The sequence below is a fragment of the Bombina bombina genome, chromosome 6 (genome assembly GCF_027579735.1).
Source record: "Bombina bombina isolate aBomBom1 chromosome 6, aBomBom1.pri, whole genome shotgun sequence".
Lineage (NCBI taxonomy): Eukaryota > Metazoa > Chordata > Amphibia > Anura > Bombinatoridae > Bombina > Bombina bombina.
Window position 1 is genome coordinate 653,306,260 of NC_069504.1, and position 18,279 is coordinate 653,324,538.

Below are 18,279 nucleotides of genomic sequence, written 5' to 3' on the forward strand. Positions count from 1 at the left end.
AACTAGTATAATTTATTATGATGTCTTGTTTCACTAATTATTCTTATGAATTGATTACTTATGTTTTAAATTTCTAGGGATGTCTAACTTCATTCCTAGAAGGTCATTGGACCTGCCAGGAGTCATGGCAGGTCCAATGAAGATAAAACATTTTGTCCACTGTTTGGACCGGAAAGGCTGGCACTGAAAATATGTTTTGGATGTTTATTAGATGATCTGTAATTTAGGGTGATAATAAAATAAATTAAAAAAAAAAGCAATGGTTAAATCAGCATGCATTGTTTATAGACCTGTGAAACTGCTGTGCATAAATCTATTTTGTACAAGTGTCATGATAAATATTTTTTTTTATTATTTTTATTGAGGAGTTACAATTATACATTTTACACAAGAATATACATTTGACATGGTACAAACTGCATACAGAAACCAGACGTACATCTTGGCTAATTGTCCTCATTTTAGAACCTATTATTAAGATTATGGATCACTCTTGGATCCTTGAGTAATAATATAATGATATAGGGCTTAGTTAGGGATAGTGGCCCAAGCTAAATCATCTGATATTAGGTATGAAAAATCATATAATGTGTGTTATAATTTATATAGAGGGGGTTACACATTGTAATGACGTCTTGAAGGGATAACTTAATAGAAATTTCCAAACTAAGTAATGCAAGCAACTGTGCTTAAACAAACTAAACATATTTTCTTATGTAGATTCCAGCATAATACGCTTATTTCCCAGCAGTTTAATTGATTTTCCTATGCTTAACTCTCCCTGCAATTTATAAGGTATCTCTTGCTTTTATCCCTCCCGCGGCCTCGGACGTTAGCCACGAGGGAGAGTCTAGCATTATATCAGGTTGACATGCAGGTGTGGTAGTGCTGTGGTTCTATGAACTGTTCTGGCATTATAGTAAAGTGTCCTCACAAGCCCCCCCCCCACAAACCCCCATAGAAGACACCCATACATAGATAAAGACAATATAAAAAATTATATCTTGCTTCGCTTGCAGTATAGGGACTGTATCGTTATTAACTTAAAATATGGAAATTAAAAAATAAAGTGAAAACAGATGAGTAAGATAAGTGTGGATTCTAGCATTGCAGTGCAAGGTCTAAAATTATAGTATAACATTAAACATTTTTTAAATCAGAACTACATAGATATACATATTGGACTACACTATTCAAAACTAGCATAACGAGCTATAACTTGAAGATTAATTATCTTTGCTACTCTTGCTATTGTCCAGAGATTGGTAATATTATTTTGTGCATATGTTATCACCAGGATTTTGTTTGGGGGGAAAGGAGGAGCCTCTGTAAGAACTTTATCCTCCTCTTGCTGATGTTTATCAGATGTTATCAGGTTAAAAGGGAATTTAGTGAAGGCTTCCCCCAGAGTCTCTTTAATAAGGACCGCTGTATTAATTTTGCCCTTCAGTCCGTGGCAAGCTTTTAACTGGCAGATATATGCATTACCTGGAGCCATCAGAGCCGTAGCTGCAGGAGAGGAGTGCACCTGGTGTCCGGATATATTTTCCTGGGGATCCCCCACCAACCCCAATGTAGATGTGGCGTGAACCAGGAATCCTCTCTTCAGAGTTTCTCTCCGCATGTCGTGAAGAACGGAGGTCTTTGGCTTTGCTGATGGTAGATTTCTGCTCGATTTTCCCGGAGGCTTCATGGTAGATTTCAATCTGTGCTGTGTGGTGTGGCTAACTCTGCACTTTGAGGCCCCCTCTGTTGTTGATTTAGGGCAGGAAAATCAGTCTGAGTTTTCCTCAGGGGAAATGCTTGCTATGTTCCCGTTAGGGAAGCGGTTTAATAGGAAGTCCAGCGGGGCATGTTCAATGAGGTGTTGGAACAGCACCTCGAGTTTTTGCCACTGCGTGATGTTAGCACCGATTGGGCCTGTTTCCTACACCATTGTCATGTCGGCTGTAATGTGTTGGTAGTCCAATGGCGATCTCTGTCCCTTTTCTTTAACAAGCAACCCTCTTTACTTGGTGGTGTTACTAATATCAGTCTTATTGGTGATTAAGTATACCCAGCTAAGACTAAGTACCTCGAGTAACCGAGGGGGGTAGCGCCACCTGTTATGTGCCGCCGCACCAGGCCCCAATTGTCTGATTCCTAGCTCCGGATTCACAAACACAGCTAAAAGCACAATGTATGAGGTGCCACAACGTGTTGGGATACCTTAAAGTATATGTAGTGAAAATTGGATGCGCCCAATATTGATGTACTAAATACTTAAAATTTAATAGTATATTAAGTATCGCATTTCAAGTGTTGCAATTATAAATGTTACAAAAATCTCTTAATGCTCAGTGTATCAGAGAGCAATTCTATATGTGTCCAAAAGTAGATGAAACAAATGCAAAATATATCGCGCAGTATTATATTAACATATCAAATAATACTGATAAACAGTGCAAAGTTCATGTATTAATAAAACACTTATCCAAAGTTAAATAATTCTCTCCCAGGACATCTAGAGGAATGTCCCACAAATATAAGCTGTAGCAAGCTGGTTCTTCCAAAATCTGTTGGTGTTCAAATTCGTGTTCTTTAGGGTATTAATAAGAAGGTGACACCATAGTGCACAATCAATAATGCAGATAAAAGCAAGCGCACAATTGTACGTACTTACAGGATTATAGGCACTTGAGAAGTGTTACAAGCTCCGTAGTAGCCTCCACAGAGTCTGTGTGGTATTCTCAAGCTATGCTGGTTTCCAATAATATTAAAATAATGCTTGTGGAAAAAGTCTAATATAATTAAAAGACTTTAATCTTAAAAAAACGTTTCACAATATAACATGACCGTTTCATCAGGTGTAAATACATGATTAAAATTTCCACGGCTTTAAATAATCTTTTTTCTAATTTTCCACGAGCATTATTTTAATATTATCGGAAACCAGCATAGCTTGTGAATACCACACCAACTCTGTGGCGGCTACTACTGAGCTCGGAAAGTTACAATTTGGTAACTGCAGTTTTTTAAATAAAATCTAGATTATTCCTTCATAAATTAGGATAATCGGAATTTTATTACAAGCAGAGAGACTTCATATTTTGCTAGTTTGAAGCTTATTAAGAAAATACATTTAATGAGGCGTGTTAAATGGGTTTTGAAATAAAACTGTTTAAAAATAGTCAGATCACCAATCAGCAGCGTTTAAAATTTGTTGGAGAGGCAGATTTCAAAAATGCTTTAGAACCTCTTACTGAATGAGCTGAAAAAGACATGTCAATACTAGCTTCTTTCATTACCCATCTAACCCACCTTGCAATAGTGGTAGAAGTAACAGGAGAGAAAGGGGAAACAAAAGAGATTAACAATTGAGAGGAAGAAGAGAGTCTAAAGGCTGAAGTTCTAGATTCATATTATTTCAAACATTTAACCACACATAAAGCAGGTTCAGAAGGAAGATAAGGATAGAAAATAGATTAAGAAAATGTTTTAGTCCTACGAGAAAGAATAAAAAAGTGACTCCTTCAGGAGAAAAACGTTTAGAGTTAAAATCTAAATCCTTAACGTCAGAAACGTACATAAAAGTGTAGCAAGTTTAGCTGATAATTGTTTTAAAGATAAAGAATCATTAGAAGGTAATTTCTTAAACAGAGAAAAGATTAAATCAATGTCCCAAAAGAAATTATATTTAGGAGTTGGAGGATGTTGAAGTCTTATTGCTTTTAATAATTTACAGATTAACGGATGTTGACCTATAGGAGAATTGTTAACGAAAGAATGGAATGCAGAAATTGCCGAACGAGAAACATTAATAGAACGATAAGCTAAACCGGAGTCAAAAAGAGAAGAAATAAAATTAATTATTTGATTGACATTAGCTGAAAAGGGATCCATGTCTCTTTGAAGACACCAGCTAGACCATGCTGCACGGTAGCATTTTTTAGTACCTGGTGCAATGGAATTTCGATTGAGGAGTTTAGCTCCCTCCGAAAGTCCGTAAAGAGAATAGGGTTCCCTGATATCGTCCAGGCTACGAGAGTTAGAGTTTGGGACATAATGAGATCGTGAAAGTTCCCGTCGGGATCTGTAAGAAGGTCCTGAGAGTGAGGTAGAAGGAGAGGATGAAAGTAAGACATTAGAAGAAAGGGAAGGATACCAGGGTTGAGTTGGCCAATGGGGGGTGATTATCAGTAATGATAGTTGATCGCTCCGAATAATTGAAATGGTTCTTGCAATCATTGAAAAAGGAGGGAAAGCATAGGCGCCTAGAGGGGGCCAATTCTGAAGGAAGGCATCTGTCACTTTGGCCTCTGGACGCCAACTGAAAAATGGGAGCAATTGGAAGTTCAAACGAGAGGCAAATAAATCCATAGAAAAAGGACCTCTCAAATCTTGAAGAGAAAGAAAAATATTTTGATTCAGTTTCCAATCGCTCGCATCCCTCAGAAAACTGATCCCCAATCTGCAGAAGTGTTGGAAAGGCCTGGAATATATTCCGCTCTGATTGATATATTTTTGTCTAAGCAGAGGTGAATAAATTCCTTGGTGATTTTTGAAAGATCTCTGGATTTGGTACTTCCCAGGTGATTTAAATAACGAACTGCAGATACTTTGTCCATACGAAGGAGAATGTATATTGGGGCAGAAATATTTGAAAAACGTTTGACTGCAAAGAAACCTGCCAAAAGTTCCAGGCAATTTATATGTAGATTATTTTCCCCAAGAGACCATTTTCCTCCGGTGATACAAGGTCCACAATGGGCACCCCAACCGGAACCGCTCACATCCGATTCTATTACTATATCTGGAGAACTCCCGAAGATGACTCTTCCGTTCCAGGCTTCTATGTTTACTAACCACCATAGAAGTTCTTCTTTTGCTTCTGATGATAGGGGAATAAAATGATTGTAAGAATGTGTTTATTTGGAAACCCAAAAAGATAAGGGAATTTGAGGGAATTAGTACCGATTTTTCTTTGTTGATTAAAAATCCCAAATTTTCTAAAAGAGAAATGGTTGTTTTTAGTTGTTCTTTTAAAAGAACGGGATTCTGGTTCATGATGAGAATGTCATACAGATAGATAATAATCCGAATTCCTCTCATTCTCAACCAAGAAACTACTGGTTTCCGGAGTTTGGTAAATATCCAAGGCGCAGAGGAAAGGCCGAAAGGAAGGCAGGTGAAACTCCAGAATTGGTCTTTCCAACTGAAGGTTAGATATTTCCAATGGGATTGATTTATAGGAACAGTGAGGTAAGCGTCTGATAGGTCTAATCTTATTAACCAATCGTTGTCTATTAAACATCCCCTGAGAAGATGGATACCTTCCATTTTGAAATGATGATAAACAACAAAAGAATTCAGGGTTTTTAAATTTATTACAGGACCAAACTGACCTTTTTTCTTTTTTACCAGAAACAAATTGCTTAGAAAAAGATCTGTAGAAAAGGGAACTTGAACTATGGCTTTTTTGTTTGCCAAATTTGTTATTTCTTTTTGAATAAGATTCCTGTCTTAAATTGAAAAAATAAATTGGATTTGGATTGGAATGGAATTGAATTCTATGAGAACTCCCCGAACCGACTGAATCACACATTGATCCTGAGTGATGAGTCCAATTCTGGGAGAACTGAAGAAGTCTTCCACCAATTATATGAGGGGAAAACGGAAAAATCAGAAATTTTGGAAAATTTGGAAATGTTACCTTGTGGGAAACGGGATTTCCCTCTGGAGCGGAAATTCCTCTGATTCCAAGGACGTGATCTTGAAGGGAAGAACTGATTGGAAGAGTCTTGGAAAGGACGTTGGTTTCCATATTTTGGCTGATAATTTTGTGATTGTGTGTAAGGAGGTCTTGAGAATGAGCTACGGCCAGGAAAACGACCTCTACTTCTCCCGGCCCTGTCAGAGAAATTATTATTTTGAAATATTTTCTTAAAAGAAGATTTTACTTTGCTAAGTGTAGTAAAGGTACTAGCGTATTTATTTAGGTCTTTCAAGAAAGAATCTCCAAAAAGAAGACCATCTTCATCAGAATGGAGTTCATTAGTGGCTGAATCAACCATTTTTACATGGAGTTTTCTAAGAATATTTTTGCGTCTCTCAATGGTCATAGAGACATTTGTATTGCCAACTAAACATAAAATCCTGTACACCCACTCTCTGACTGTGGCAGGATCAATGAGTTCATTATCAGTGACTGCATTATCTGATAATTCTAATAACTTTGTTATGGGACCAATAGAGTCTAATAATTTATCTTGGCAAGATTTCCAAGATTTATCTATATCTGTTTTAAGCTTATAGCCAGGGGTACCAATAAATTTAAGTATTTTTGGGTCAATTTCTGGGGTTAAATTAATATTTTTGGGTAACAAAGGCCTAGGACATTCTGCCCTCATTTTACTCCTTGATTTAGGTTTTAGAGGAACTCTAATATGATGTTCCACAAACTTTGCCATATCCAAATCTGGCCCCCTTTCAGCTGATCTGGGGTGGTGTAATGAATCCGGATTGAACCGGATGTTTCCAAGTGCATCTTTAAATACACGTTAATCTTCCTCTAAATGTTTTAATTTTTGTAAACATTTTCTTGGTTTCTTATTTATAGGGGAATTTTCAGATGAAACTGAATTATAATCATTATCTGAACCATTCAGAGTAGGAAGGTGAGGAATCTTTGATCATAAATTGTTTAGATTTAGATACTCCCAATTTTGCCCTTTTGGGATTAAGAGTTTTTCTGGCAAATATTTTTCTTCCCCTGCCCGTGGGAAGGTGAGATTCAGGTAATTTTTGTTTAGATTTGGAAATTAATTTTTTGCTAACTTGTATAGCATTAGATGTGTGTCTTCTTTTAACTGCTTTTTTTAGTACTGTTAGCTCTATCTGCTAAAAGAACAGTTATTTTTGACATCCATTTAGACATGGATGAATCAATCATGGATTGAACTTTGTTCTCATCAAGATCATTGTTATCTGCATTTTGAGACATTTTTTATATAAATATATATTTAAAATATGAGTTAAAGTAATTAAATATAACTTCTCTGACAGGAAAATTTAACACAATAAGTTAAGAATATATGTAATATTAATATTTAACTAGATCGTTTATGTATTAATACAAACTGATAGTGAATTAAACTAAAAATGAACACTAGATGGCAGGCAAAGGCTTAAAGTGAAGGTTAACTTTGATCAGCTCTAATGAAATTTTGTGTTTATCTAAAAAAAATAAATGGCAGTTTCATTCATCAATACTTTTACTTCTAAATCGTTCCTTAGATATATCAATTCTTTGTTTGTAATTTCGCTATCAGTAAATCAACCCCGTTTTTTTTTTTTTTGTTAAAGTCTGATCACGTTTTTTTGCTAGCCAATTGACTTTTTGGCCGTTAGGCGGCCGTCAATTGACGTCAGCAGTTACTGTGACAATATGCGCATGCGCCAGTATTCTCTGTTTACATCGGGAAAGTGAGCGTGGCCCCGTTTCGCGCATGCGCACTGAAAATATTATTTAAGCACTGTTCGGTAACTGCAGTTCCACGACTAGCTGCAACAGTATACAATCGGCTATACAATTGTCTTCTTTAATGGCATTAAATGATTTACCCCACACTAGATCTTGTTACTTAATTGGTGCTAGAAACGTCACACTATATTGCGGACGAATGACGCATGCGCTTAAATCGGCAATGAACTTGTTTAACGCATGCGCATTGATGCGAGTCGGAGAATGCTGCGCATGCGCAGTTTTGAATAGTAACCGTGCACGAGCCTGCTAGACCCGTATAGAGCGGGTGGGACCGCTCTATACGTCACTGGATCAAAAACCAGGAAACAACTAATGGGAGGAGAATAGAAGGGAACAGTAAGAAAATAGACTGTATAAAATAATAAAAATAAAAAGTAATTGCAATAAATTAATATAGTGACTAGATCATTAATATGCATGGAAGTTTAATAATGAAATATGAAGGCTATAACTTAACCTTCACTTTAAACTAAGGCAGACAACAAATATAGAGAGATTTGTTAACAGTATTGTTATAAAAGTAACAATACATCCAAACGGCTACAATTTGTGATGTCTGAAGTAAGGATGGAAGCGGATGAAGGCGGGAAAAACAGACGCGTGACGTCGCGAGACACTCCCACAAGATGGCGGCGGTCATGGGACCGGACTACCAAGAATAGAAAAAACAGAGACAAATGCAGCAAGGAAAAAACAGGGGCAAAGGGCAAGCGAAAATGACAACAACGCATGAGAGGCTCAAGACAAACAACAAGAAACAAGTAGAAATAAGATGAGGTAAAAAAACAAACGAAAGGGAAAAAATAAGACAAAAAATTGGAATACAAAAGTTAATAGAATGACAAATAAATCAAAGTAAATTACATAAATATACTTATATACTGTAAAATGAAACAATTGCCACTGAAAATTACTTTAACCCTTTCATGATCGGGCTAAGAAGTCTACATCGGAACAGCGTTCCGATGTAGACAAATTGAAATCACGCGATCGTGCAAAACATCACCACATTTCAATTATGGGATTGGGTCTGGGGGCGTCCCTAAGACGCTAGGAACGCCCTCCAGACCGCGACCAAATCCTGCAAGCCTAGTAGGCTTCAGGACAGCCGTTTGGGAAGATGTTGTATTCCATCATAACGGCTCTAAAGCCCAGTGCTGTTGTGACGGAATACAACGGCATAACGGCATTAAAAGGTTAATATAATAAAAACAAAATAAAACACAGAGCATTGAAATATTGTACTTATCTGATTAACAGCAGCAAAAGAAAGAGGACATTATATTTTGTATTGGTCAGTTGGCGATTGTCACTTGTATCCTTATTGGCCAGTCTCTCCTTTGCTCTACTGGTCATACTGTTTAAATTTCAATTTTTTTTAACTTGTTTCTCTGTTATTTAAAATTTTCTGTATTTATTGATGTTATATGTTATGAACTTTTAAAGGCTGCATTGAACAGTAAAGAAAGAGATAGCAAAATATGAAGTTTCTGGCATGCTTGTAATAAAATTAGCCATTATTCTGGCAAAAATCTGAGATCTGAAAAAAGCACTATGGAATAAAATGTACAAAAGGCATTTTAAATGTAAAACATCAACAACAGCACTTTCCAAGAAGAAACAACAATTTCCAAGAAAAAGTTCTTAACCGGAGCAATTACTGAGCACCAGGTAGCCATGGCACCTAGAAAATCAGCTGTGATTTAGAATAAAATGTTCTTACAGCCTGGAATTCAACCTGAAGAGATGTGAGGAGGTCACAGTAGCACCATAAAGAGACATGCATGACACAACTATGCATCTCCTGTGTCTATCTCTGACACATATAGTATAAGTCTATCTGTAGGTGCAATGTAATGAAGACTTGCATAGTTATGTAGTATTGCATAGCGCTGCATAATATAATGGTGCTTTATACATAACAGCCACTAATGATAATATAACACACACAGATCACAAACACCAGTAGACTGCAAGATAAGGAGGGTAGTCAAGGGGTTAACTTGCTGCTCTGTCTGTTCCAAACAATCATTGCTTTAACCCCTTTATGCCAGTAGCAAGTGTTTAGATGTAAACCCTTAATGGAAAAATGAAATCATGTGATAGTTGATGCGATCACGTGATTTCAAGGCTGGGATCGGATCACAAGGGACTACCTATGATGCTAGGCACACCCCCCAGTCCGATTTTTTTCTATTCCCTAAAAGAAGGACACCATGTAAGGTAGAACGTTCCATGCTGTCCTACTGGCGTTTAAACCCAGTGCTGTTAGGACGCCATGGAACGTCCTAACGAGGTAAAGTGGTTAAGCACTATGAGGAGTATGTTTTTCTGCAGTAGTCCTTCAGAACTCCACTGCTTGTTTATGTTCTGGGTAATTAAAGGGATATGAAACCCCAAAATTTACTTTTGTGATTCAGACAGCTTCCCTTTTTTAAAACATTACCAATTTACTTATATTATCAAATTAGCTTTGTTCTCATGGTATTCTTTGTTAATGAGATACCTGGGTGGATGTCTAGAACACTACATGGCAGGAAATAGTGCTGCCATCTATTGATCTTGCATATGGATAACATTATTGCAAAATTGCTGCCTTATAGTGCTCCAGACATGTGCACGCTCCTAAACTTAGGTCCCTGCTTTTCAACAAAAGATAGCAAGCGACCAAAGTAAATTTGATAATAGAAGTTAATTAGAAAGTTGTTTAAAATGGTATGCTCTACCTGAATCATGAAAGAACATTTTTTAGTTTCATATTTCTTGAAGTTTGAAAAGGACAGTAAATTCTAAAAACATTCTGTCATGCACCTATTTTATTGGAAATATTTTTTTGCAAGAAAAAAAAAGTTATATTAAAGGGACAGTCTACACCATAGTCATCTTAAAGGGGCCGATTTATCATCGGTCTGTCCGACATGATCCGCTGACAGACATCGATGAATTCCGACAGCATACACTGTCGGTATTTATCATTGCACAAGCAGTTCTTGTGAACTGCTTGTGCAATGCCGCACCCTGCAGATTTGCGGCCACTATGAGGGGTTGTCAATCAGCCCGATCATATGAGATCGGGCAGATTGATGTCCGCAGCCTCAGAGGAGGCGGACTAGTTAAGGAGCAGCGGTCTAAAGATCGCTGCTTCATAACTGCTGTTTCCAGCGAGCCTGAAGGCTCGTGCGGAAACGGGCATTAGGGGCCATTCGGCCCTTGATAAATTGGCCCCAAAGTCTTACTTTAGATTAAAGGGACAGTCAACTCCAGAATTTGGATTGTTTAAAAAGCTAAATAATCCCTTTATTACCCTTTCCCCAGTTTTACATAACTAACATGATTAAATGTTATACCTTGTATCTAAGCCTCTGCAGACTGCTCCCTTATTTTAGTTCTTTTGACTGACATACATTTTAGCCAATCAGTGCTGACTCCTAGGTAACTCCACGTGCATGAGTACAGTGTTATCTATATGACACACATGAACTAACCCCCTCTAGCTGTGAAAAACTTTCAAAATGCCCTGAGATAAGAGGCGGCCTTCAGGGGTTTAGAAATAAGCATATGAGCCTACCTAGGTTTAGCTTTCAACTAAGAATACCCAAAGAACAAAGAAAATTTGATGATATAAGTTAATTAGAAAGTTGTTTTAAAATTGCATGCCCTATCTGAATAGTGAAAATTTAATTTTGACTAGAATGTCCCTTTAATCTGCATATATCTTCCTACACCCTTTCTATATCATGCAGCAGTAACAGTAAAAATAAAACTTTTAGGATTCAGATAGCGCATGTAATTTTAAGCAACTTTCCAATTTACTTCTACTATGTATTTTGCTTTGTTCTTTTGGTATCCATTGTTGAAAAGTATACCTAGGTAAGCTCAGGAGCAGCAATGGAGACTGCACATATATATGCCTCTTGTTATTGGCTAACCTGATGTGTTCAGCTAGCTCCCTGTAGTGCAATGCTGCTTCTTCAATAAAGGATATCAAGAAAATGAAGAAAACAATAATAGAATAAAAGTTAATAATAATAATAGAAGTAAAGTTGTTTACAATTGTGCGCTGTATCTGAATCATGAAATATTTTTTTTTCTTCATGTTTTAAAAAGCAGCAATCATTATATATATATATATATATATATATATATATAAATATACACACAGAGATTATATATATATATATATATATATATATATATATATATATATATATATATATATATATATATACTTTCTAATTTACTCCTATTATCAAATTTTCTTTGTTCTCTTGCTATCTTTATTTGAAAAAGAAGGCATCTAAGTTTGTTTTTGGTTCAGTACTCTGGACAACACTTTTTTTATTGGTGGATGAATTTATCCACCAATCAGCAAGAACAACTTAGGTTGTTCAACAAAAAGGGGCCGGCATCTAAACTTATATTCTTGCATTTCAAATAAAGATACCAAGAGAATGAAGAAAATTTGATAATAGGAGTAAATTATAAAGTTGCTTAAAATGTCATATTCTATCTGAATCACAAAAGAAAAAAATTTGGGTTCAGTGTCCCTTTAATTTGAAAGTATCGGATATAATTTGTAGTTTAAAAACTAAACCGCACTGACTTAAAGGGACAGTAAACCTTAAAAATAATGTTATATAATTCTGCACATAGTGCAGAATTATATAACATTACATTAGCCAAACTTTTTAAATCATAATATTGACTTTTTATTTTGAAAAAATATAGCTGTTTTACAGACCCGCTCTCTGTACTCTGCTGAGCTGGTCTGTTGTTTTTACTGAGCGCAGAGTACAGAGAGCGGGTCTGTAAAACAGCGGTATTTTTACAAAATAAAAAGGCAATATTATGATTTAAAAAGTTTGGCTAATGTAATGTTATATAATAACTATAACTATGTGCAGAATTATATAACATTATTTTTAAGGTTTACTGACACTTTAATTCTGTTTTTTGTTATATTTTATTATCTTAAACATAAATACAGAGGATTGTCTTCTTGTGAGTTTGATTTCTGAGTTATCCCAACTATCAATGTCTAGCTGTGGGTATTTGTCAGTGTCAATAATAAAACAATAAAAAGGTAAAAACAACTTGTCTTTTGCTTGTCTTTCAAATGTCTTTTTGTGTGTATGGATGGGTGTATATTTGCTATCACAGTCAAACTTGCAACAGCAGCTTATACCTTGGAAGCTCAAAGTGCCGATGTAGACAGGGCATCTGCTAATAACCCCAACATAGTGAAGTGCAATTCAAAGTCCACAGCACAGTATTGAAGAAATGTGTCATTATTATATCAACTTGTGTATATTTGCTATGAGTTCCCTGACCCCTTTATTAGCCATTCCCCAGTTTTGCATAACAAACACTGTTATATTAATATACTTTTTACCTCTGTGATTACCTTGTATCTAAGCCTCTTTTGACAGCCCCTATTTATTAATAATCTATTGACTTGCATTTTAGCCATTTAGTGCAGTGTCATCCACAACCCACAGGAGAGAGCACAATGTTATCTATATGGCCCACATGATTTAGCAGTATGTTGTGAAAAGCTAATAAAAAAGCATGTGATAAGAGGCTGTCTATAGTGGCTTAGAAACAGGTAGAAATGTAGAGGTTTAAATGTTATAAAGTATATTAATCAAACAATGTTGGTTGTGCAAAGCTGGGGAATGGGTAGTAAAGGTGTTATCTATTTTTTTTAAACAACAATTTTGGTGTTGACTGTCCCTTTAACGGACATGCCACCGAGTTGATTTAACTGACTCCCTGGCTAAAATTTAAGCCGATATTAAGCTAAAATGAGCCAAGTTTAGATTTTTCTTCAATGTTTATTGCACAAATTATCATTTTAAGTCTGTTTATTTTTATGAAATTAATGTGTGCTTTTGATATTTCAAGGAACATTTATAAAATCCAGAAGATGGTATTATATTGCAAAGTATTTCAATGCCATCATCTGTCAACTTAATAATTCTGCCTGGCTGGCAACAGAACACTTACACTGTGTAACCATGTGTGTATATACACATTAAAGGGACACTAAACACTAATTGTAAACTGCATGATTATAAACCTTCATACAGTATATAAGAATAATTTTGCATTGAAAACTGCAGCTTTATTTTGTTAAATTTGTATTTTTTTTATGTTTATTCTTTTCGCTGATTTCCTTTTCCCCCAGAACAAAAGAACCCTTGCTAACCAATCACAAACTAATATTCAATTTCAAATATAGCACAAACTCTGTTTGCACATATGCAGACTTGGGTAACCTGTACTCTTGTATTCTCTTATGGTGGATTAGCACTGATTAACCTTTTTATGCCGTTCTATTCCGTCCTAACTGTGCTGGGCTTTAGCGCCGTTAGGACAGAATAGAACGTCCTAGCCGTTTGGCTGTCCTGAAGCCAACAGCGCTTCCTGGATGTGATTGCGGTCTGGAGGGCATGCCTAGCATAATCGGGACGCCCCCCTGACCCGATCCCATAACTGAAATCTCACGATTGCATGCACGATCGCGTGATTTCAATTTGTCTACATCGAAACGTTGTTCTGATGTAGACAAATTGACCCTGTCATGAAAGGGTTAAACTTGGTTTACTATTGCCTATCATGATTGCTGATGTAAAACTGATAATCCACCTTTTAAAAGAACGTGACACCAAAGAAGCTTAGGAAGGGAGGGAAAAGTAAACAAAAGCTTGCATAAATTGCCTAAACGTATTAACCCAAGCCTCCCTGGGAGAAAGTGAAACAAACATTTTTTTAGATGTATTTTACAACAAAAGGCTGCAAAATAAATAATGAATGTATATTGCAATAATGTTTAACTTGCAATAATAAAACATTTCATGCGCTGTTGAAATGACAAATGTAATGGTCCTTTAATTGTTTCACTGTGTATGCCTGCCATTGAGCATGTTTCACATCCCTTCTATGAAATTGTGTAAAAACCCATAGACTAAAATATATTGAAAGAAAAAGATAACATTGTTCCTATAATTTTTCATATGTTGTGTGCATATTTAGCCATTCTATCTTTCTGCAAACACTAAATAAAATTACATTCTAAAATAATATATATTAAACGTTGTCTATTGTATGTCAGGTGTCTATGCCTGTGAATATGCTATATAATGTGTGCCTGTATATGTAACTGCATAAAATAAAGCAGGGTTTGATAAATTATATGAAACTTATGAGCCACGTAATACTTTTATATTTATATATATATATATATATATATATATATATATATATATATATATATATATATATATATATATATATATATATATATATATATATTAAAATAGCTCAGAATATAATGACTTATTTATACCCTGATTTAAATCAACATGTTAAGAGATATATATATATATAAACACTGTTACAGACGTAAAAAAAAGTCCAGCACTTGCTCACAGCAAAGAAATAAAAGCAAAACTGGAAGAGTTAGTTACTGCATTTGGCCAAATGGGACAAGCTCAGGCACCACGTCAAGGTCTCTTCCTAGTGCCTGAGTCCCTAATACAGCCACACACACAAATGCAGGCTAGTAAATAAACTGGGAACAAGTCAGGGTTCACAGACTTATGTAATCTCTCCCAGCATAAGCAAAGTTTAGGAGTGGAACAGCACATCCAGACCGGACTGGGTACACATCCCATGATGACCCACAAACAGGCTCAGCTTTGGTTGCTATCGCACTCACATAAAGCTACATCTACTTGCAGAGTCACAGGCAGTTAACCCCGGGCCTGCCTGGGTGCAGGTCCAAAGGGTGAATTACAGAAGCAAACACTGTTACACACATAAAAAAGTCCAGCACTCGCTCACAAGCTCTCAGCTAAGAATAAAAGCAAAACTGGAAGAGTTAGTTACCGCATTTGGCCAAATGGGACAAGCTCAGGCACCACGTCAAGGTCTCTTCCTAGTGCCTGAGTCCCTATTGCAGCCACACAACTGCAGCCACACACACAAATGCAGGCTAATAAACAGAACACAAGTCAGGGTTCACAGACTTATGTAATCACTCCGGGCGTAAGCAAAGTTTAGGAGTGGAACAGCACATCCAGACCGGACCAGGTACACATCCCATGACCCACAAACAGGCTCAGCTTTGGTTGCTATCGCACTAACATAAAGCTACATCTACTTGTTTGTGGGTCATGGGATGTGTACCTGGTCCAGTCTGGATGTGCTGTTCCACTCCTAAACTTTATATATATATATATATATATATACAAAATTCCAAGAGGATCCCACACTCACTACTCCAACACAGCCTCCGGGGTGCACTTAAAACAGTAATATGCCAAATAGAAAAGAAAGGCACTCTCTGTGTAACATCAATTAAATTTCATCTTAGTAAAATTGAATTGATGTTACACGGAGAGTGCCTTTCTTTTCTATTTGGTATATATATATATATATATATATATATATATATATATATATATATATATATATATATATATATATATATATATATAAACAACAGATATAGCGATGTCCATAAAAGCACCAAGCAGGAGAAGAGATATTAGTATAAAACGTCCATTTTATTGTATAAAGTTTAAAAGAACAAAGGGCACAGCACACAGAGCTGCAGCTGACGCGTTTCCTGCCTAGCGGCACTTAGTGTGATAAGTTTAAAATCACTTAGTGGGAAATGTATGACATTGTGACGTCCGCAATGTGTGGAGCTCAGGGTGAGCTGTAAGTCACTAATGCCTACACAATTGTTATATTAGTGTGAAGCTACACGTGAATATCTCTGTATGACAAATATTGGTGTTATTTATATATATAGTGTTTGTGTATGTGTTTTATGCATGAAAATGTCTGACAGATACAAACAATTCCCATTGCTTCACTGGTTCACTAATTTTCTTTGTATAAAGAGGGGAGTGTATCCTTTTTAAATGAGTTGTCACATCCCTCTGCATTTTTTAGTGAGAGGAAAGGAGAAATTAGCAGACCTTCTGTCTTCTCTCCAATACCTCTTAGAGGAATATGTAACCCTTGATTTGAAGGAGGGGAAAGCCATCTTTCCCACCAGGGAGTCACTTTTCTCCTTAGGATACAAGTGGGCACCTTTGGGAGTAGTGATCACTTGCTCCAGGGAAGGGGCTGGCAGGGGATTACATATATCTAATCTTCCACTATTATTAAAGGGACACTAAATCATGGGTGCTGCCATTATGGAACCTGTGTTACACTGCAGCTATCGGAACAGAATAGTTGATGCACGGCCACGTATACAAACCTGTCAACACTGGAATGTAGTGAACGATTTCAACATGGAGGTACCCATCACTAGAAGGAAGCAGGGAATAACCTCAATACTATGCTTATAAAATGTATTTAGTGTTTATTAGAGCCTTCAATTTAAAGGAGAGAATTAATGTAGTGATGGTGAACACCTGCATCTCTAGGCATTGGTAGGGTTTTTCTATGGTGAGGAGGCGCTTCCAATGCTAGTTTTTAATAATAATAATAATAATAATAATGAAAAAAACTTGTATAAACTACAATTTATGTTTTGGAAGATGAATTTACACTTATTTTTATTCTGAGAGCCGGCATTTGGTCATTTTGGGATAGTTCTGCAAACTAAAGATATTTTTCAGGAAAAAGCATGGGTTACTGGTGAAGAAAACATTTTATAACGTGGGTAACAAACTAATCCCTAAATGTGAGGATGTTTAAATGCATTAAGAGCGGAAATCTAAAACTGATTCAAGCACCTTTAAAATCACAAAAATATATAAATATTCAAAAAATGGCCAGTCTACACCAAAATTATTATTGTTTAAAAAGATAGATAACGCCTTTACTACCCATTCCCCAGCTTTGCACAACCAACATTGTTATATGAATATACTTTATAACATTTAAACCCTCTACATTTCTGCCTGTTTCTAAGCCACTACAGACATCCTCTTATCACATGCCTTTTTATTAGCTTTTCACAACAAGAGACTGCAAATTCATGTGGTCCATGTGTTCTCTCCCATGGAGTTGTGCATGACACAGCACTAATTGGCTAAAATGCAAGTCAATAGATAATAAATAAATAGCTATGTGAAAAGGGAGCTGTCAGAAGAGGCTTAGATGCAAGGTAATCACAGAGGTAAAAAAGTATATTAATATAACCATGTCGGCTGTGCAGAATTGGAGAATGGGTAATAAAGGGATTATCTACTTTTATAAACAATACAAATGTTGGAGTTGACTGTCCCTATGCGACTTAAAGGGAAAGTACACACCAATTTTCATAAAACTGCATGTAATAGACTCTACTACAAAGAATATGCACAGATACTAATATAAAAATTCAGTATAAAACGTTTTAAAAACGTACTTAGAAGCTCCCAGTTTAGCACTGTTGATGAGGTTAGATTGGGACACCCACTGAAAGGAGCTAGGAAACAGGAACAGGTAGACCCCTGTTCTGTCGAGAACTCCAATTCGTCCAAAACTCCAATGTGACGTCACTTCCGGTGACTCTTTTATTTCAATATCTATTTTACCTCTGTCTGGGGGGCCACCGCAGACCATTTGGCATACACCCCAAGTAAACCTTGGGGAATGAGGTTTACAAGGGGGACTTTGCCCCCCTTGAACCCTCCGGGCGGAGGCAAAATAGAAAGTGAAGATAAGCAATTACAGGGCCTATCTGATTGGTTGTGAATCCTGTTTCTCACTGGACACTGACCAATCAGATGTATTGAAATACCGGA